This window comes from Macrobrachium rosenbergii, chromosome 13 (assembly GCF_040412425.1).
Source record: "Macrobrachium rosenbergii isolate ZJJX-2024 chromosome 13, ASM4041242v1, whole genome shotgun sequence".
NCBI lineage: Eukaryota > Metazoa > Arthropoda > Malacostraca > Decapoda > Palaemonidae > Macrobrachium > Macrobrachium rosenbergii.
In genome coordinates, this window is record NC_089753.1 from 24,783,055 (window position 1) to 24,793,255 (window position 10,201).

Sequence of the window (10,201 nt, forward strand, 5' to 3'; positions counted from 1 at the left end):
TATGGAACATGATGAATATATAAATAAAGATAAATTCCATAAGGAATATATAAACATAATGCTGAGAGGCCTTCGACACTAGTCCTTATACTTAGCAGATTGAAGAAATACAAAAGTATGTTTACAAAGAAAGCTCATATAAAATCGAAAGATACAAATTATAATATCAAACATACGTACCTGGAATGCAACAAATTGAAGAATTAGTGGAACTGTTCCAAACAGGGGTAAATATTTTAAGAGGAACTCAGGACTACAGGATGAGGATCAACGTTCAAGAGTGGGACAGGGAATTAAAAGATTATACACGTTCGTGACTGACCACCTAAAATTTTTAGACAACACACCCACCTCTCTTTTTTTGTAATGCAATAATAACTTTTTGCAAGATGAACATTTTACAAATAAAAAAATTATATTAAACATATGGATATATAAAAATATATATCAAGTAGCTACCTTGTATTATAGTCAGTGATTTTATCTTAGGTCATTATGAATTTTTTTCTATATAGGGTTCCAGATATATACATGCCAGGCCTAAGATTAAAAAATTATAACTGGTGTGTGTGGATAATAGCGGACTCAATAGATTTCTTGAGAGGAATTTTAGATTTATAATCACATAGAACTCTCAGTCAATTTATCCTGTGAGGAGTTTCACTTAAATGAATAATATAGCATTGGGTCTTGTCCAGTTTTGACTAAATACTTATGTTCTTTAATACGTACATCTAAATCTACCCTAGATTGGCCAATATAAAAGGAGGGACAATCCAAACATGGAATCTATATATTATGTTGTTGTTTTATTTAGGGCTATTTTTTATTAACATTCTTTTGAGCGTGTTATTATAAGAAAAAAACAAGGGTTTACATTAAAAGGTTTTAACAATGATTTTATGTTTTCAAAACCACTAAAATAAGGCAAGCTAAGAATGTTTTTAATTCTTCATGTATATATATATATATATATATTAACTATCACATACTAATTGTTCTGTGCATTAAAATAGAATTGCTAAGGACCTCATTCAAACTGGATGGTATCTAACAGAGTTTTCTTTATTCACAAAAATTTGAGATTTTCATGGACAAACAGTACATTATCAAGTATCCATACAATGAGCAGACGCTTAGTCCAGCTACATTTATATCTGTGTGCTGGGTACTTTTAATCCTATAATCGCCTACCTCTCCTGTGTGACCCCCACCCTTGAACTTGGTCTTTCTCTGATCCCTCCTTCCAGGTATCCATTTTCCGTCGTTCTCTTCGTTTTCCTTCCATTTCTTTGCTACTGTGGAGTATAGTTTTCTAGATATGCTGTCTTCAAGCCGTTTCTAATTGTTCCTGCCAAACTATTCTTGCTTGTTAAAAAATATGATAGGTATTCTCTGTCAACGAGTCTAGATGTTTTGTTACCGTTCTTGTACCCAGAAAACTCAAATTTCCCAGTCATTCTGTGATATTTTCCCAACAGTTTTTAGTAGAGAATACAACTGATTATAATGCCTTAAATCACTATCTGCACTATGCTAGTTGCTTCGCTCTTCTCAATAAAAACTCATTTGCCAGTTTCGCCATAGTACCCTTCTTCAATCAGTCTAGACATGCTGCCACCTATACCCCCTCGCAGCGTCGTTTCTTCCCCCTTCTACACGTTTTTGTTTAGTCAACTCTCAAATATGACAATGATTTGTTTTCACAAATATGACTAAAGTTTTTTTGATACATGTTCGATACATCGTTTCGAAATGGCAATATATACCAACTCTCAAAATATGACACATCTCATCTGTATTTCACAAATATATGATATAACTTTATGTTTTAAATATACAGTTTTTCCTGTTTGCTTTTACCAATGGTTTACTTGCTTAAAACAATTAAACATTTGATTAGAACTGTATTGCATTAAGTTCTATTAAATATATATTGATCTTTTATATACATTTACTATAAACATTCAACAGAAAATCGTTAACGGGGAACTTACCTAATTTGATTGTCGCTAGCGATAAAAAATCGTCCATTTATTGAGCGATCGCTTCGCTTCGTTTCGCCCGTTTCGCCGTAGAAGACTCAAAGCGTTTCTGCATAGGAATATCTAAATATTATCTCATCGTTGCCAGTTTTGATTCGTTATAGTGTGGTATAGTTTTACAAACCTTTCTTGTTCTCCTGTCACACCTTTCAAACTTCGCAACCTTCTGGTTGCCAATTCAAACCTTTCGCCTCTGTCACACCTTTCAAACCTTTCTGTCCCTCTCCTGCTCACGCCTTTCTCAAACCTTTCTGTCCTCCTGTCATGCCTTTCAACCTTTCTGTCCTCCGCTTGTCATTTTCAAACCTTTCTGTCCCTCTGTCACGCCTAAAAACCTTTCTGTCCCTCTTGTCACACTCTTCAACCTTTCTGTTCCTCCTGTCTCGCTCTTTCAACCTTTCTGTCCTCCCCCTGTCATTGCCTTTCAAACCTTTCTGTCCCTCCTGTCAGACCTTTCAAACCTTCTGTCCCTCCCCTGTCTCTGTCCTCCTTCAAACCTTTCTCTTGTCCCTCCTGTCACGCCTTTCAGACTTTCTGTCCCTCCTGTCATGCCTTTCAAACCTTTCTGTCCTCTTGTCACACCTTTCAGACCTTTCTGTCCCTCTTGTTATGCCTTTCAAACCTTTCTGTTCCTCCTGTCACGCCTTCAGACCTTTCTGTCCTCCTGTCACGCTTTTAAACCCTTTGTCCTCCTGTCACGCTTTCAAACCTTTCTGTCCCTCCTGTCACACCTTTCAAACCTTTCTGTCCCTCCTGTCACGCCTTTCAAACCTTTCTGTCCCTCCTGTCACGCCTTCAAACCTTTCTGTCCCTCCTGTCACGCCTTTAAACCTTTCTGTTCCTCCTGTCACGCCTTTCAAACCTTTCTGTCCCTCCTGTCACGCCTTCAAACCTTCTGTCCTCTCCTGTCACACCTTTCAAACCTTTCTGTCCCTCCTGTCACGCTTTCAAACCTTTCTGTCCCTCCTGTTACGCCTTTCAAACCTTTCTGTTTCTCCTGTCACCCTTTCAAACCTTTCTGTCCCTCCTGGCGCCTTTCAGACCTTTCTGTCCCTCCTGTCACGCCTTTCAAACCTTTCTGTTCCTCCTGTCACGCCTTTCAAACCTTTCTGTTCCTCCTGTCACGCCTTTCAAACCTTTCTGTTCCTCCTGTTACACCTTTCAAACCTTTCTGTCCCTCCTGTCACGCCTTTCAGACCTTTCTGTTCCTCCTGTTACGCCTTTCAAACCTTTCTGTTCCTCCTGTCACGCCTTTCAAACCTTTCTGTCCCTCCTGTCACGCCTTTCAAACCTTTCTGTCCCTCCTGTCACACCTTTCAAACCTTTCTGTCCCTCCTGTCACGCCTTTCAAACCTTTCTGTTTCTCCTGTCACGCCTTTCAAACCTTTCTGTTCCTCCTGTCACACCTTTCAAACCTTTCTGTCCCTCCTGTCACCTCCTGTCAAACCTTTCTGTTTCTCCTGTCAAACAAACCTTTCTGTCCTTTCAAACCTTTCTGTTTCCTGTCACGCCTTTTCAAACCTTTTCATAAACCTTTCTGTCCCTCCAAACTTTCACGCCTTTCCAAACCTTTCTGTTCCTCCTGTTGTCCTTTCAAAATTTTCTTTCTGTCCCTCCTGTCACTCCTCTTTCAAACCTTTCTGTCCTCCTGTCACACCTTTCAAACCTTTCTGTCCCTCCTGTTACAAACCTGATAATTCAAACCTTTCTGTCCCTCCTCCTGTCACAGTTATCCTTTCAAACCTTTCTGTCCTCCTGTCAAACCTTTCAAGAGACCATTCTTTCAAACCTTTCTGTCCCTCCTGTCATGCCTTTCAAACCTTTCTGTCCCCTAACTGTCCTTTCTGAGATTCAAACCTTTCTGTCCCTCCTGTCACGCCTTTCAAACCCTTTCTGTCCTCCTGTACTACTTTCAAACCTTTCTGTCCCAAAATCCTGTCAAGCCTTTTCAAACCTTTCTGTCCTCCTGTCACGCCTTTCAAACCTTTCTGTCCCTCCTGTCACGCCTTTCAAACCTTTGTCTCCTGTCACGCCTTTCCCTTTCTCCCTGTTCTCCTTTCTTCCCTCTCCTGTCACCTTTCAAACCTTTCTGTTCCTCCTGTCACGCCTCTTTCAAACCTTTCTTCTTCAAACCTCCCTGTCACAGCCTTTCAAACCTTTCTGTCCCTCCTGTCACGCCAGTCTTTCAAACCTTTCTGTCCCTCCTGTCACGCCTTTCAAACCTTTCTGTTCCTCCTGTCACGGCTTTCAAACCTTTCTGTTCCTCCTGTCATTAGCCTTTCAAACCTTTCTGTCTCCTCTTGTCATTTTTCAAAACTTTCTGTCCCTCTCTCTGTTGGCACTCTAAACTCTTTCTCTTCTCTATTTCTGTCATTCTCAAAACTTCTTTGTTCCTCCTTCTAAGCACTCTTCTAAACCTTTCTGTTCCTCCCAAGTCACACTTTCAAAACCTTCTGTCTCCTTCCCCCACCTTTCTATGCTTTTCTGTTCCTCTGTCACACTCTTTTCAAACTCTTTCTTGGGCTCTTCCCTTTCTGTCACACCTTAAATTCTTTTGTTCTTTTCCTGTCACCTTTTTCAAAATCCTTTCTGTTCCTTCCCACTACAATTTATCAAAATCTTCTTGTTCTCTTCCCATGCTAATTTTTCAAAACCCAAGTTCCTGTCACACTCTTTTCTAGCAACCTTTCTGTCCCTCTCGTCACACCTTTCAAACCTTTCTGTTCCTCCTGTCACGCCTTTCAAACCTTTCTGTTCCTCCTGTCACGCCTTTCAAACCTTTCTGTCCCTCTTGTCACACCTTTCAAACCTTTCTGTTCCTCCTGTCACACCTTTCAAACCTTTCTGTTCCTCCTGTCACGCCTTTCAAACCTTTCTGTCCCTCTTGTCACACCTTTCAAACATTTCTGTTCCTCCTGTCACGCCTTTCAAACCTTTCTGTCCCTCTTGTCACACCTTTCAAACCTTTCTGTTCCTCCTGTTACGCCTTTCAAACCTTTCTGTTCCTCCTGGCACGCCTTTCAAACCTTTCTGTTTCTCCTGTCACGCCTTTCAAACCTTTCTGTCCCTCTTGTCACACCTTTCAAACCTTTCTGTTCCTCCTGGCACGCCTTTCAAACCTTTCTGTTTCTCCTGTCACGCCTTTCAAACCTTTCTGTCCCTCTTGTCACACCTTTCAAACCTTTCTGTTCCTCCTGGCACGCATTTCAAACCTTTCTGTTTCTCCTGTCACGCCTTTCAAACCTTTCTGTTTCTCCTGTCACGCCTTTCAAACCTTTCTGTTCCTCCTGTCACGCCTTTCAAACCTTCCACTTCTCAAACCTTTACTGGAATGACCTCCTGTCCAGCAGCTTGGCCTCTGGTCTGAACTCTGTATCGCATTCCATCCATTCAATATTGTACGCACTCCCATATATGTAGACTGACGTTCAAAACTCATGTGTCCCTCCCTGTCACGCCTTTTGTGCAGTTGACCTTTACGTTAATTTTGTCATCAATTTTCTTTTTAAAAATTTCTGTTTCAGTCAAGCCTTCAAAACTCTCTGTTCTCTCTCTCTCTCTCTCTCTCTCTCTCCTCTCTCTCTCGCTCTCTCTCCTCCCCAAACCCATTTTACGACTCACAACCGTAGAGCAACCTAGTATGATAATTACAGACCTCCCTGTTCTACTGTCGAACCTTTCAGATACAACAGTTATCCTGCAGGAGAGAGCAAACCTGTCTGTTCCTTGTGGAGGGGAGAAAAGAGAGAGAGATCTGTCAGGAGAGAAACCTTTCTGAGAGAGAGAGTGATGAGATAACGAGAGAGATTGAGGAGAACAAACCTTTCTGTTGAGAGAGAGAAAGAGATAATTGGTTCTAACTATACTACGTGAGAGACTTGTACCCAAAATGGGTGGATAGGAAGGGTTTGAAACCTTTCCCCCTTCCTGAGGGGAGTCTGGGACCCTGTCTTTGTCACTCCTTTCAAACCTTTCACTGCTTCTTTTGTTCGTTTTCTGTTCCTGAAGACCTCATATCAAAACTCTTTCTCCCGCCTCCTTCTTCTTCCACTTCAACAGTTTGTAAACCTGTCACACTCCAAACCAGTCCAGTCAGTCAGTCAGTTTCAAAAGTCTCGATGGCTTTTTAGGCCTACGGCTGTCAAACCTTTTGTTCCCTCCTGTCACGCTCTTCTCCTTCTCTCTCTCCTCTCTCACTCCTCTCAACCTCTCTGTCTCTCCTCTCAAATATTTCAGTAACTTGGACTCCCTCCTGCAGTCGCTCACACACACACATACACACCATGCTCCTGTCACGAATTTTGAAAACGTATGAATCCTCTAACTTATTCAACCACGCTAAGCAAACTTTCAGTTCTTCCTGTCAGCTCAGTTGACAGACAGTTCCTCCTGACAGACTTCCCAGTCGAGAGTTGCCTCCTGTCACGAGGGGAACAACAGACAGGCCTCACAGACAGTCAGACAGACAGAGAGACAGACAGAGACCTTTCAAACCCTTTCTGTCCTCCTGACAGACAGACAGACAAACAATAGTACAGACAGAGAGTCACACCAGACAAAGACTCTCTCAGACCGACACAGACATGACAAACCTTTCAGACATGACATCACTGACACACGGGCAGAAACCAATGAGAAAGACCCTCCTGACACGCCTGACAACACAGAGGCTGACCTCTCAGTCACACCTTTGTTTGAACCTTTCTGAGAGAGAGAGAGAGACAGACAAACCCTTTCAGACCGAGAGAGAGAGAGACAGACAGACCTTTCAGACCTCCTGAGACACCTTCAAACCTTTTCAGTCCACTCAGTCACGAGAGGAACCTTCAGACAGAGAGAAAACCTTTCTGACCCTCCTGTCACCAGACAAACCAGACTGTCCCTCCTGAGACACCTAAACAGGACTCTGACCCTCCTGTCACACTTTCAAACCTTTCTGTCCTCTTGTCAGACAAACCTTTCTGTTCCTCCTGACACACCTTTCAAACTCTTTCTGTCCTCCTGTCAGAGAGAGAGAGTTCTCCTGTCAGAGACAGACAAACCTTTCTGTCCCTCCTGTCACACCTTTCAAACCTTTCTGTTCCTCCTGTCACACCTTTCAAACCTTTCACCTCCCTCCTGTCACGCCTTTCAAACCAGAGAGTTCCTGTCAGACTTTCAAACCTTTCTGTTCCTCCTGTCAGAGAGAGAGAAACCTTTCTGTTCCTCCTGCAGACTTTCAAACCTTTCTGTTCCTCCTGATCACAGCAGAGAGAGAGAGAGAGCTTTCTGTCCTCCTGCACGCCTTTCAAACCTTTCTGTTCCTCTCTGTCACGCCTTTCAAACAGACTGTCCCTCCTGTCAAACAAACCTTTCTGTCTCCTCCTGTCAGATTTCAAACCTTTCTGTTCCTCCTTTAAATGACATTCAAACAGACTGTTTCTCCAGTCAAGAAAACCTTTCTGACCTCCTGTCAGACCTTTTCAAACCTTTCTGTTCCTCCTGTCACGCTTTTTTCAAACCTTTCTGTTCCTCCTGTCACGCCTTTCAAACCTTTCTGTTCCTCCTGAACGCCTTTCAAACCTTTCTGTCCTCCTGTCACGCACAAACCTTTCTGTCCCTCCTGAGAGCCTTTCAAACCTTTCTGTTCCCTCCTGTCACGACTTTCAAACCTTTCTGTCCCTCCTGTCAGAGCCTTTCAAACCTTTCTGTCCCTCCTGTCACGCCTTTCAAACCTTTCTGTCCCTCCTGTCACGCCTTTCAAACCTTTCTGTTCCTCCTGTCACGCCTTTCAAACCTTTCTGTCCCTCCTGTCACGCCTTTCAAACCTTTCTGTCCCTCCTGTCACGCCTTTCAAACCTTCTGTCCTCCTGTGTCACGAAGCAAACCTTTTCTGTCCCTCCTGTCACGCCTTTCAAACCTTTCTGTCCCTCCTGTCACGCCTTTCAAACCTTTCTGTCCCTCCTGTCACGCTTTTCAAACCTTTCTGTCCCTCCTGTCACGCCTTTCAAACCTTTCTGTCCCTCCTGTCACGCCTTTCAAACCTTTCTGTCCCTCCTGTCACGCCTTTCAAACCTTTCTGTCCCTCCTGTCACGCCTTTCAAACCTTTCTGTCCCTCCTGTCACGCCTTTCAAACCTTTCTGTCCCTCCTGTCACGCCTTTCAAACCTTTCTGTTCCTCCTGTCACGCCTTTCAAACCTTTCTGTTCCTCCTGTCACGCCTTTCAAACCTTTCTGTTCCTCCTGTCACGCCTTTCAAACCTTTCTGTCCCTCCTGTCACGCCTTTCAAACCTTTCTGTCCCTCCTGTCACGCCTTTCAAACCTTTCTGTCCCTCTTGTCACGCCTTTCAAACCTTTCTGTCCCTCCTGTCACGCCTTTCAAACCTTTCTGTCCTCCTGTCACGCCTTTCAAACCTTTCTGTCCCTCCTGTCACGCCTTTCAAACCTTTCTGTCCTCTTGTCACGCCTTTCAAACCTTTCTGTCCCTCCTGTCACGCCTTTCAAACCTTTCTGTCCCTCCTGTCACGCCTTTCAAACCTTTCTGTCCCTCCTGTCACGCTGTCAAACGCCTTTCAAACCTTTCTGTCCCAGAAGAGTCACGCCTTTCAAACCTTTCTGTTCCTCCTGTCACGCCTTTCAAAACCTTTCTGTCCTCCTGGTCACGCCTTTCAAACCTTTCTGTCCCTCCTGTCACGCCTTTCAAACCTTTCTGTCCCTCCTGTCACGCCTTTCAAACCTTTCTGTTCCTCCTGTCACGCCTTTCAAACCTTTCTGTCCCTCCTGTCACGCCTTTCAAACCTTTCTGTCCCTCCTGTCACGCCTTTCAAACCTTTCTGTCCCTCCTGTCACGCCTTTCAAACCTTTCTGTCCCTCCTGTCACGCCTTTCAAACCTTTCTGTCCCTCCTGTCACGCCTTTCAAACCTTTCTGTCCCTCCTGTCACGCCTTTCAAACCTTTCTGTCCCTCCTGTCACGCCTTTCAAACCTTTCTGTCCCTCCTGTCACGCCTTTCAAACCTTTCTGTCCCTCCTGTCACGCCTTTCAAACCTTTCTGTCCCTCCTGTCACGCCTTTCAAACCTTTCTGTCCCTCCTGTCACGCCTTTCAAACCTTTCTGTCCTCCTGTCAAACCTTTGAAACCTTTCTGTCCCTCCTGTCACGCCTTTCAAACCTTTCTGTCCCTCCTGTCACGCCTTTCAAACCTTTTTCCTCCTGTCCTCCTGTCAAACCTTTCTGTTCCTCCTGTCACGCCTTTCAAACCTTTCTGTCCCTCCCTGTCACGCCTTTCAAACCTTTCTGTTCCTCCTGTCACGCCTTTCAAACCTTTCTGTCCCTGTCACTGTCCTGTCACGCCTTTCAAACCTTTCTGTTCCTCCTGTCACGCCTTTCAAACCTTTCTGTTTCCTCCTGTCACTTTCAAACCTTTCTGTCCCTCCTGTCACGCCTTTCAAACCTTTCTGTCCCTCCTGTCACGCCTTTCAAACTTTCTTTCCCTCCTTCAAACCTTTCTGTTCCTCTCCTGTCACGCCTTTCAAACCTTTCTGTCCCTCCTGTCACTTTTTCAAACCTTTCTGTTCCTCCTGTCACGCCTTTCAAACCTTTCTGTTCCTCCTGTCACGCCTTTCAAACCTTTCTGTTCCTCCTGTCACGCCTTTCAAACCTTTCTGTCCCTCCTGTCACGCGAGAGAAACCTTTCTGTTCTCCCTGTCACGCCTTTCAAACCTTTCTGTTCCTCCTGTCACGCCTTTCAAACCTTTCTGTCCCTCCTGTCACGCCTTTCAAATCTTTCTGTCCCTCCTCTCACGCCTTTCAAACCTTTCTCTCTCCTGTCACGTCTTTCAAACCTTTTTGTCCATCCTGTCACGCCTTTCAAACCTTTCTGTCCTCCTGTCACGCCTTTCAAACCTTTCTGTCCCTCCTGTCACGCCTTTCAAACCTTTCTGTCCCTCCTGTCAAACCTTTCTGTTCCTTGTCAAACCTTTCAAACCTTCTGTCCCTCCTGTCACGCCTTTCAAACCTTTCTGTCCTCCTGTCACAAACCTTTGTCAAACCTTTCTGTTCCTCCTGTCACGCCTTTCAAACCTTTCTGTCCCTCCTGTCACACCTTTCAAACCTTTCTGTCCTCCTGTCACGCCTTTCAAACCCTTCTGTCCCTCCTGTCACGCCTTTCAAACCTTT